This window comes from Lynx rufus, unplaced genomic scaffold, assembly GCF_022079265.1.
Source record: "Lynx rufus isolate CCGP_SWC_20201006 ecotype Redwood Valley unplaced genomic scaffold, mLynRuf1.p SCAF_3, whole genome shotgun sequence".
NCBI lineage: Eukaryota > Metazoa > Chordata > Mammalia > Carnivora > Felidae > Lynx > Lynx rufus.
In genome coordinates this window covers 28,403,894-28,416,855 of record NW_025814845.1, presented here as the reverse complement: position 1 = coordinate 28,416,855, position 12,962 = coordinate 28,403,894, and positions in this window count along the sequence as shown.

The following is a 12,962-nucleotide window of genomic DNA, read 5'->3' as shown; positions in this document are numbered from 1 at the left end:
TTTAGAATTATGTATAACTCTTTATAGACATAGTAACTTTATTTAATAAAAAATATTGGGGGCACCTGGCTGCCTCAGTTAGTAGAGCATGCAAGTCTTGATCTCAGGGTCGTGAGTTCAAGCCCCACAGTGGGTGTGGAGCCTACTTAAAAAAAATAAATTAAAAGTATTAAATAAACCAAAAAATCTCTATTGAAGAAGCTTTGAGGTAAAGCCAAATAAGCTGTATGTGAATTTGGCCCACTTGGTTTTCTTTCAAGGACTAAGCTCTGCCCCCCCCCCCAATCTTCAGAGATGCCTGAGAAGGCACATCCAGAACACCAGAGAGTGTGGTGTCCCAGGAGGTGAGTGAGATAAGTGCTTCTGGCGGGGAATGGTCAGTTTTCCTAAATGCCACTGAGAGGAAAGAAGGGAAGTCCAGAAGTTACCACTGGAATAAAGGACATGCAAGATGCAGATATTTGTTTGAGATGTCCAACTGACAAAAAGAAGTGATTAGCCTCTTAGTTCAGTGATTCCCAAACCAAAATTACCTGGGGACCTTAAAAAAAGCTCCTTTGGGGAACCTGGGTGGCACAGTTGGTTAAGTGGTTAAGCCTCTGACTTGGCTCAGGTCATGATCTCCCGGTTTGTGAGTTCGAGCCTCACATAGGGCTCCGTGCTGACAGTGTGGAGCCTGCTTGGGATTCTCTCACCCTTTCTCTCTCTCTCTCTCTCAAAATAAATAAATAAACTTAAAAAAAAATTCTTTCATTCTCATGGATTTACACTCACACACCTGAACAGTCACAAACACTCCAAACCTGAACTATAGTTAGACCATTGGGTTTTATGGCATGGGACTTAGAAATTAGCATTTCAAGGGGCGCCTGGGTGGCTCAGTCGGTTGAGCGTCCGACTTCAGCTCAGGTCACGATCTCGTGGTCCGTGAGTTCGAGCCCCAAGTCGGGCTCTGGGCTGATGGCTCAGAGCCTGAAGCCTGCTTCCGATTCCGTGTCTCCCTTTCTCTCTGCCCCTCCCCCGTTCACGCTCTGTCTCTCTCTGTCTCAAAAATAAATGAACGTTAAAAAAAAAAAAAGAAATTAGCATTTCAAGAAGTCAAAGTTCTGATTCTGGTGGCCAGGCCTGGGGAACACAGGCCTGGCTAGACTGTATCCAGAACAATAGCTGAGAGTTGGGCATTGGCCACACCCACAAATCCTGCCCTTTCTCAAACTTGAGATATTGTGTTCTCAACAATAATTCCTATATCTGAAGCTTGTGTTAATGTGGGCTTCATATCTAGTATCTTTTTCAGTATCCTGTTTTAAAATGTTCGTTTTTCCTTAAAGAACGTCAATGGATGGCACTTTGTGAGGGATTTTTCTTCTGAAATGTCACATTATTACAGGTGATATCTATTCTCATGCACAAGCACACTTGTTATTCAGACCTTGGAGATAGTTTGTGTCTTTTTTTTTTTAAATACTTTTAAAGATTTTATTTTCAAGTAATCTCTGCCCACGGTGGAGCCCAAATTTATAACCCCCAAATCAAGAGTCGTGTGCTCTACCCACTGAGCCAGCCCGTGCCCCCTTGCAGTCATCTTTGAAGCCACAAAGACTTCCGGTCACAGTAAAACTAAATTCTTTTTCTTGCATTAATGGTTATCTATTTCTTTTTGGCAACCTTATAAAACTCTTCTCTGAAAGTGAAAGTAACTATTTAAAAAAAGCTTTTTTTTTTTTAAAAAAAACAACTCTTTTTTGTTGTGGTAAAATATATATCACATAATATAATATAGTATATATAAATAAAATATATTTTATTTAAAATATATATATAAAATATAATTTTATTTTCCATTTTAACCATTTTTAAGTGTATGATTCTATGGTATTAAATACTTCCCTATTATCATCTGCTACCAGCACCATCCATTGCCAGAATTAAAACAATCCATTTAAAAATGTCTGAAGATAGTTGTATTACATGCTTAATATCTATTAAAAAATTCAGTGTTGGCCAAGCGAATTAAAATAATACAAATATTAAGAGAAAATTAATAAAATAACTTAAGAGTATCTTGAAATATCTCATTTTCTTCTTTTTTTTCCCCCTACTGTATTACTTTTCTATTGCTGGATAGCGAATTACCCAAGTTTAGCACCTAAAAACAACAAAGATTTTACATTCTTTTTATCATATTAACTCTTTGAAATCTGATGAGTGTATTGCACTGGATTACATGTCAGTTTGGATTAGACTCATTTCCAGTGCTCAGTAGCTGTGTGTTAACATATTTGCTACATAAGACACATTAGTTATGATGAGGACGGCTTGGACCTGAGCACTCTGTAGCTTATTCTAGATCTCACAAGCAGAAGATTGAAGGATAAATGCACATGCACATGGCATTTGGGCCAGTTACATTCCATTCATGTTGTACCATTCTGGTTTTATAGGAGGCCCATGAATGGTCTTAGCTAGATGCAATCTTTCTAGATGAAGGAGCTGGGAGCCCCAGGGCATGCATGGCCTTGGTCAAGGCATGGTAGTTTAAGATGTGGTCTAGAAAATATCAACCTTCCAGGGTCTTGTCTACTGACAAACTTAAACTAAGAAAGTTTATCCAAGGTTAGACAAGATATAGGCAAAATAATTATTCATAGCTTATTGCAACAGCTTAGAATTTTAAAAAGTGTTGCAAATGAGTACCACAACTCATATACACACAGAACCGTAGCTTCTGTATCTCCATAGCCTATCTAGTTTTCCTGTCCCCATTATGAGAACCTTGAGAATGTTCATGCACTGGCAATGGGAACATAAATTGGTATATTGTAGAGCTACCTTGGAAAACAAGTGTCATTGAAAAGGTACATACTCTATGCTGTAGCACTTCCAGTTTAGGAATATAATCTACAGCAAAGGTCTGCCAACTTCTGTGAAGACCCAGATAGTAAATATTTTGGGCTTTGTGGGCCAAGATATCTCAGTTTGGACTAGACTCATGCCAGGTGCTCAGTAGCTAATATTCAAGATATCACAGCTACTCACCTCTGCTGCTGTAGTTGGAAAGCAGCCATAGACAACGTGGAACTGAATGGGTGTGTTCACGTTCCAGTAAAACTTTATTTGTAGACAGTGAGATTTGAATTTCATATTGTTTTCACCTATCACAAAATATTTTCCTCTTTCTTTTTTCAACTATTTAAAATGTAAAAATGATTCCCACCTTAATGGGCCCATACAAAAACAGGCAGCGGAATTTCCTAGATGAAGTGTTGTACATCTGTAGTGAGAGGCTCTTGCTAAGTTTCCAGCAGTGTCACCTGTAATAGTAAGTAAATAAAAAGTGGACCAAAGAAGCATAGACAATGAACAATAGTTTGTGATATAGTCATAGGACGGAACTCTACAAAGCGCCAAAAATGCATGAAATACAGTTACAGGTATCAGTACAGATAGATCCCAAACAATGAATATTGATCAAAAAAAGCACATCACAAAATAATTCATGCAGTAAGATAGTTACATTAAGGGCAAAAAAAAAAAGGGGGGGGGGAGAGGGGGCAAAATTAAGCAATACGTAGGTGATAAAACTATAAAGGAAGTCAAGGAAATTATTAACATATAATTTAAAATAGCAGCTCCCATAGGGATGGGGAAGGATGAAGAAGAGAGAAGCAGAGAAAAGCAGAAGGAACTTCCAAGTTAATGGAATTTTTCTATTTCCTGAGTTCTCATGCCAGGTATGCAGAAGTTCCTTTCCTTCTCACACTTTAAATTACATATACATATAAATATACATATACATATACATATACATATACATATACATATACACATGGCCTTGGTCAAGGCATGGTAGTTTAAGATGTGGTCTGGAAAATATCAACCTTCCAGGATCTTGTCTATTGACAAACTTAAACTAAGAAAGTTTATCCAAGGTTAGACAAGATATAGTCAAAATAATTATTAATAGCTTATTATTATTAATTATTAATACACACATACATATACATCCACACTTATTACTAGCAATATAATTTTTGAAAAAGCATTGTTACTGATAACTCGGAAGTTAATTTAGTGCTTTACTCCACAGGTTGGTTTACCTGTTAGTTGAGCAAACGGACCTTGGTTTTGTGGGAAAGGGTGCCCTCTTCTGGCAATACATCCAACGTTGTGAAAGTTTTTTCACTGCAAGCGTAGACTTAATACCAGACGCTCATAGAATTGCATGACTAAGAGGTACTTTGTGAGGTCTTTCACACCTATTCTTAGCCAGCCTGAAGTATTTTATTTTTAGAAATCTCTAGGGAAGCATTTTTTTCTATTTTTTGTTTAATAATATGGCTTGGCTTAGTTTTTTAAATCATTTCCTTTATATTCTAATTTCTATTTCTTATCAGTATATGAAATTCCTTAGAGTCCTTTATTGGAAGATCTAAGATACAGCCACAGAAATGCTTACCCTGAGATGCCTCCCGTGGCCTGTGATAACACCAGTAGGTGGGAAAGACTGGGTTTCTTGTCCTTGGCAATAGCTTATATATTCTTGCAAATATTTCAGAATTCTATTTCTATTCAAAGAAGGAAAATCTATTTAGATCTAAAATCTTGTGGGGACTACTATGGTTTGCTCAAATATTTACCTTATGCCTCCATTTAATATAGGTACTACACTACAGTTTATAAAAAGGATCTGAACAAAAATTACCATTTAGTCATTAATTACTAAAAATATAGTTGAAGTTGTAACATCAGTAGTTTGGGATTAATAAATCAATTCTTTTGACCCAGCCGCTACAATATATTTAAATTTGTTCCTTTGTTAACTCACCGAATAAGCCCTTATTTGTGATTATTATCATTTTAACCTTAAATATAGTATTTATTCTCCCAGATTATTTTATGCCACCATTGTATTGAAAATAATCTTTAAAAAATTCCTTTTTAAACATTATACACTAGTTTGAAAAATTGCAAAACATTTCCTGAGTTATTATCTTTCGTATCTTTCATGGCTACCATAAACTGAATTTCTATGAGGGGTTTTACTGGCCGTAAAATGGTTTTAGAAACACATGTTGAGTAAAAAATGGGTTGTGCTGCTTTTTTTTTTTTTTTTTTTTTAACGTTTTATTTATTCTTGAGACAGAGCACGAACGGGGGGAGGGGCAGAGAGAGAGGGAGACCCAGAATCGGAAACAGGCTCCAGGCTCTGAGCCATCAGCCCAGAGCCTGACGCGGGGCTCGAACTCACGGACCGCGAGATCGTGACCTGGCTGAAGTCGGACGCTTAACCGACTGAGCCACCCAGGCGCCCCGGTTGTGCTGCTTTTAAAAACATATGCTATTTTCATTCTGTGTGGAAGAACGAAAAGTAGATGACAGAAATTAGAATCCTATTGATTTTTTTAATGTTTATTTTTGAGAGAGAGAGAGAGAGAGTCAGGGCACAAGCAGGGAGGGGCAGAGAGAGAGAGGGAGACACAGAATCTGAAGCAGGTTCCAGGCCTTCAGCTCAGAGCCGACACAGGGCTCGAACTCAGGGACTGAGAGATCATGACCTGAGCCAAAGCTGGATGCTTAACTGACTGAGCCACCCAGGCACCCCTCAAATCCTATTAATTTTAAAACTAGAAGTGATGTGAAAGTTTATCTTGTCTCTTGTCCCCTACTGAGGACGGCTGCCCTCATCTGAGTAAATTGAGTTCTAACGTGTTCACTTGATTTGTCCCAAATCACACAATTTTACTAATTGAGATAACTCTTTTAACCAGTTTCAAATGGACTTAAGCAGCAGGCTGTTTTTTGATTTCGCGGGCACTTGGCATGCCCAGTGTTATAACATTGGGTAGCTGGGAGGCAGTGTTGTATAGTGGGAAAAAGCTTTCAAGTGAGAGAGATAGAACAGGGAGCTGGCTCTTGCCACTTGGTGGCAGACAGTGGGCAATTTACTAGGGGTCTAAATGGGAATAATAATATATACTGTAAAGTGTTGTCATAGGGCTTAAAAGAGATGCATAGTGGGGCTCCTGGGTGGCTCAGTTGGTTAAGCATCTGTTGATTTCAACCCAGGTCATGATCTCACGGTCATGAGATTGAGCCCCATGTCAGGCTCTGTGCTGATAGAGCAGAGCTTGCTTGGGATTCTCTCTCTCTCCCTCTCTCTCTGCCCCTCCCCCACTCTCTCTCTCTCTGTCTCTCAAAAATAAAATAAAATAAGATAAAATAAAATCTTAAAAAAAGAGAGAGAGATGCATAATGCTTGGAACACAATAGATCTTCAATTAATAGAAGCTGCCATTATTGCTAGTTGTATATTTCTATTAGCTGTATATTTGTTATTATTATTAGCTATATATTTTACGTGTATCATTAGCTGTATGTTTTTTGTCAGTGGTATTTTTAATGCTTGTATGCATTTTTCATCTGAAATCCATCTCCTTAATTACTGCTTATGTGCTTTAATTCTCTATATTTTGCCACAGTCTGAAGCAGAGTGATTTGTATCATATTTAATTCTTTGATGCCTCAGTTTCCTCATTTGTCTTAGGAAGGAGGGATTGAAACAAATAATTTGAAAATCCCTTTTAGCCCTAACTCCCCATGTGCCCATCAGTTGGTTTTTTGAATCCCCACATTCCTGATTCTCAGAGGGTTTTCAGGTCTGAATTTCCTACAATAATTCACTCCTGTAAATGAAGCAATGGGAAATACTGGGTTGAGGGGCACCTGGCTGGCTCTGTCAGTTGAGCATACGACTCTTGATCTGGGGTGAGTTCAAGCCCCACATTGGGCATAGAGCCTACTAAAAAAATAATTGAACTGAAAATCATTGTCAAGAGTTTTAAAAAACGATGATGGGGGATATAAATCTGTTTAATAAATGCTGTCAGGCAAGCAGGATAGTAGGGAGAGATATTCATTTAGAGCTGTGCTTCAGATTATTTACTGAAGTAAACCTCAGATGGATCAAAGAGTTAAATATTTAATACCAGTCTATTAACGACAAAAAAAAAAAAAAAACCCTTGGAAAAATGGATGCTAAATTTAATCCAGCTGTGGAGGAGGGCTAAGTCTTTGATGCTTAAGAAGTATTGGCTAAGACCAGGGATACAATGCATATGATCAAATACGTGAAGTCAGACTAAAATTTGTGTGCATACTAAATACTGAAATGAACAGTGAAAAAAACAAACCGGAGAGAAGAAACAAATGTGACAACATCTGATAAAAGCTTTACTATTCAGATACAGCCAGCACATCAATGCAAAAATCAACAGGTAGGGTTCATTTAGTAGGCATTGAAGGTCATCCAGAACAAGAGACAGTGCATTGTCTCATGGACAGTATCTACAAGCCAATAGAAAGAAGGAATATAAAATAAGGTAGCAAAAATTAATAAAAATTAGCTTGTTCAATGGAGCTAGGGCTACTTGGTCACTGTGAGGAAACAAAATGTGCTTTCTCACTGCAGAAGAGTTACCTCTTTCTGGAGAATAAGTTTCCAATATATAGCAGGCTCTTTAAAAGTTATTCATACCCAGGGTGCCTGGGTAGCTCAGTCGGTTAGGCATCGGACTTCAGCTCAGGTCATGATCTCATAGTTTGTGAGTTTGAGCCGCGTGTCGGGCTCTGTGCTGACAGCTTGGAGCCTGGAGCCTGCTTCAGATTCTGTGTCTCCCTCTCTCTCTGCCCCCCCCCCAACTTGTGCTCTGTCTCTCAAAAATGAATAAAAACATTAAAAAAAATTTTTTTAAAGTTATTCATACCCTTCCACCCATTAATTCTATTTTGGAAATATACCCTAAGGAAATAAACTTACAGGAAAGGACACCAGTAGTAAAAGCACAAATATAACTTCTCCATTTATAGCACAAAATAAATAGAGAGGGAAAGAAAGTTTATTTTACCAAAGAGAAAAAATATGGGACACACATACATACATATATACATACATATGCATATATATGTGTATATGTATATATAATATACATATATAATACACATACATTGACATATTCTCTAGGCAGAAAAAATAATGTGGTCTGTGTAAATACTTGGAATTGTTTTTATGAAAATAATCTTAGGGTGAAAAGGAGAAGCATAAGACAGTCATATACTGATTGCTAGCTGAAACCATTCATGTAATGATTATTCAGTTGGGTTTATGTCTCATGGTTTCTGCTTCCTCTGCGAATCAGATGACTGAGTTGTTCATTGGAAGCACTTGGGAATGAGGAAGGCAGATGATGGAGGGGAACCAGAGGAGGCTAAGAATTTAAGTAGCTGCTTTGGGGGATGGGATAAAGAACAAGTATTCTGGGAAGGACTAGGACTGAAGTTTCAGATCATGAATTTGTTCCAGTCTGAAGAGTGATTTCTTTTTTCCTGGCATGATCCAAAGCCAGAATGTGGGAGCAAAACATGGGGGCAGAGTCAATAACCACAAGTTGTGAGTTTATCGAGAGATGAAAAGAATGACAATGTACATGTGAGTTGAAGTGTTGGTGAATACATCAGTCATTCCCTTGAAAGTAACGGAAAGGAAACATTAACTTAAGTATATAATGAATAGCTCATAGATCAAAGGGAAGGTTAGAGAGTCAGGCTGAAAAAACAGGTGGGACTCAAGGGAGATCAGATAGCTCACACGGGAACGAATGACTGGGGCTCCCTGCTGGAATGGCTACCACTGTTGTCAAGGTGGCCCACTACTACCAGGACACCCTTCCCCTGCCTCTGGACCCACCTTGTCTGGATTCTGCAGCCATAAATATGTACGAAGCTATCCATTTGTCGTCAGTGGTCAAGAGTTGACCTCATGCAGGAACATCCAAGTGACTAACCCTTGTATGTCCAACTTCTATTTCTAGGAGGAAGGGAGAAGTATCTGGCCCCTTCAGCTTCCACTGTGGAAAGAGTCTCTACTTCATGGCAGATTCTCACGATGGGGACTCCCCCCAGTTAGAAAGATAGACACATTGAATAGGAAAACCAAGAAACAACGCATTCACTGTAATAAAAGAGTGGTTGAGTATTGGGCTATTGGTTCTGGGATGACAGGAAAAGATGTGGGAAAAGGGGGTAGTTGAAAATTTTGGAGAAAAAAAAGAGATAAAGGAACTGGAGATTTCTTTTTTAAGTTTATTTAAGTAATCTCTACAGCCAACGCGGGGCTCAAATGTACAACCCTGGGGTCAAGAGTTGCATGCTCTTCTGACTGAGCCGTTCATGCTCTGTCTCTCTCTGTCTCAAAAATAAATAAACGTTAAAAAAAATAATTAAAAAAAGGCGGAGCATACAAGTTTTTTAAGCGCGGATACCATGTAGTTATACCTCAACGACAACCAACCAAAAGAAAATGTGGGCCACCAGGAATGGCACAGAGGTGGTGCTCGATGTGTTAGACCTGACCGAGCTCATAGCAGAGAGCCCAGCACTTAATATGTAAGTGAATGAATGTTGAATAGGTTTTTCCCTTTGGTTGAGCTTTCTATGTTTCTGATTTATTAAAAAAGAGTTGTGCTTAGTATCTGCCCTGATAATGACTGAATCTGATTTTCTCCATGGCTTTGAGGTATGATACAACAGAGACACAGGGACCAAAAAACCCAGTCTTATTAGATTTTTGCTTCATTAACTAGGTATTCATATTGCTTTATTTATATAGGTATAAGCTAAACAATTTCAGTACATTTGTCTGCTTTCTGGTTTAAAGGGTGTATTTGGAGGGGATTAGATATTATTGCTGACTACTTACCTGTTTGCTCTTAGATTCATTCTCTGCCTTCTCCCTGATCTGCTCTCTAATGCAGGGACCTATAGTTCTCAGACTACCTTGTCAACTGGCTTCTTGATAAGTTCAGTTAAAGGGACGACACTAAAGGAAGATTTGGGCCAAGGAGGAGAAGAGAAGCCAGGGTATTTCTGTCTGTGTGTCTGTGCATCCTTCCCTTCCATCTCTCTCTCTCTCTCCCCCCGCCCCCCCCCCACCATGTCTCTCTCTCTCTCTCTCTCTCTGGTAAAGTCTCTGATGACAGTTGTACCTCGACTTCCTGCCCATTAGTTCCTCTCTCCTTCTGGGCATCTCCCACTGGAGAGATGGGGCTTTGGAGCCCCAGCTTTAGGGCTCTGACGACACATCTCATCCTATTGACCTTCTCATCCTGGGGGTGGTTCTCCATATCTCTAAAATCTGGGTAGTCTCACTGTTCATATTTAGTTTCTCTAGTCCTTTTATAAATTCATTGTTTGAAGTTCTCATTATTTGAAAGCCCTAAAGTATTTGCTGTTCTAACAGGATCTTGGCTGATCTAATATTTGTAGCGAAAACTAAATATTGTGGAATTCACTTGACCTTCAGATGAATTCCAAAGTCATCAGACTCAGAGCTTGCTGTCACCTGAGAACACTTCTGTTCAAATGGGGGGTTCTAATCTGAAGCAGCGTGTGCCTAGCCCTTCATCAGGTCCTTTTTCTTTCCTCCCAGACACTCAGCCGGATTCCACTTCCCAGCCATACAACGGATTGCCGGCAAATGGAATATGGATAGAATTTATACCTGGCGTTTCCAGGCCTGATCCATAAAATGCTTCCTTCTCTCTTTCTCTTCCCCTTTCTGCTGACTGGACTTCAACATCTGGGGCAGCTCTGAAAGAAGATGCTGAAAATGTCAGAGTCTTCACCTGCCTGGGTCCTTGACTGTCCACATGGAGCAGACCCTTCTCACACGGACCTCTGCCAATTGGATTTGAGATGCGTGAGATATAACCCTTCAGGATAATCACTAAGATTTGGGAGTTTGTCTTTTATAGCATTTAATGCTACATTAACTGATATATAACCTAAGGGAATTTTTTATTAGGGAGCACAGTGGTTAAGATTGGAAGTAAATGGGCTTGGAATCCCCAGTCAGTCACTCACAGGCTGTTCTGACTTTGCGTGAGGCATTAATTCTCAGTTTCCTTTGCTTTAAAATGGACGTAAGAATAATAGTATCCCATGGTGATGTGGTAAGTAATTACTATGGATAATATCTATACATGTAATTCCATATATAATTACTATATTATACTACATTATGTTAATTAGTACGGTCATTAGCGAAAATACATAACTGTTAGTCATCTTAGTTATTAGTCAACTAGAAAGTGGGTTGGATTTTAAAAGTAGTTTTCCTCACCCTCTGTGTGTATCTCATATAACCTTCAGACACACCAGTATAAGTTACGTACCATTTTTAGATACTTTTTAAGATACATTTAGATACATTTTTAGATACATTTTAGAACTTCATTATATAGTCAATCACATGGCCGCTGAACTTTTCCCTGATGGTGTCATTAGATTTTTCCACTGCAGTTGCTGGAAAATAATGTGGCCGATTCCATCCCCCTAGGGAAATGTCAATGGGCAATTGAAAGAGTAAATAGGAAAAGGATTTTATAAACCACAGCCTCACCTGATCTCCTAGTCAGGACTGATGACTCCTTCCTTTGAACCCTCACCCTGGGTTTGATACTCTATGACATTTTCTTGTGGTCCAGCTTGCCTCCTATATCAGCCTAGAGGAAACAGATGAAAGAGTTTAATGACAGGATGTTTACACATCAAGGGGAACCAAAAGGGGTAATGAGGCACTCCCACTCTACATCAGGGGGAAAGCCACTGTCAGCCCTGGGGCTGAAGGAGACAGAATGGTTACTAAGATCTGGCTCCATCTGTGGCTCTAGGAGAAGGTCGTAGCTGTGGCTGGAAGGGGATACAACCACTGGCAAGTCATGGGAGGGCAGAAGGAGCCAAGGCAATAAAAAGTCTTACTATTTTCTCCCCTACCCTTCTCCCACTGTGCCGCCCATTGACTGAGCCTATCTAAAGCGGGGGGCCAGGGGCGCCTGGGTGGCGCAGTCGGTTAAGCGTCCGACTTCAGCCAGGTCACGATCTCGCGGTCCGTGAGTTCGAGCCCCGCGTCAGGCTCTGGGCTGATGGCTCGGAGCCTGGAGCCTGTTTCCGATTCTGTGTCTCCCTCTCTCTCTGCCCCTCGCCCGTTCATGCTCTGTCTCTCTCTGTCCCAAAAATAAATAAACGTTGAAAAAAAAAAATTAAAAAAAAAAAATAAAGCGGGGGGCCAAAGAAGCCTGGTTGATGCTGTCCAGAAAGTCAACCCACAGGGGCATTGGGCAGGGTGGTGTATGGATCTCGTGGGGCCACGGGGAATATTCAGCATCTGCCCTTATAAAATCGTGAACTCCTTTTTTTTTTTTTTAAGATTGTATTTTTAAGTAATCTCTACACCCAGCGTGGGGCTCCAACTCACAACCCTGAGATCAACAGTCACATGTTCCCCCTGACTGAGCCAGCCAGACTCACCGAGCTCACCGAGACTGTGAGCTTCTCATGAGAAATCTTTGTCTTGTTGCCTTTGCAACTTCAGTCTTCAGCAAGGGACACTTAACAGATGTTAGTTGAACATCTGTTAGTTAACAGATGTTCGTTAGTTAACCTGTTAGTTAACTAGATGTTAGTTAACATGTTTGTTAACATGTTAGTTGAATGTGGAGAATAAAGATGCTTGTTTTTATTTTTTTATTATTTTTTAATTTTTTAATGTTTATTCATTTTTGAAAGACAGAGAGACAGAGCATGCGTGGGGGAGGAACAGACAGAATCCAAAGCAGACTCCAGGCTCTGAACTGTCAGCACAGAGCCTGACGTGGGGCTCGAACTCACAGACCGTGATCATGACCTGAGGGAAGTCGGATGCCCGACCGACTGAGCCACTCAGGCGCCCCAAGGTGCTTGCTTTTAAATTTGAAGAAAAATAAATGATTTCATGGTCTTAATTGTCCCTGGGGACAATGAAACTCCCTCCTGGAAATGAGGACTCTAAATGAAAGGGACATTGAGTTCTTCACGGGCCCATGGCATCCCAGTCTTCGAGATCCATCCTTCACGCGTTGGCAAGG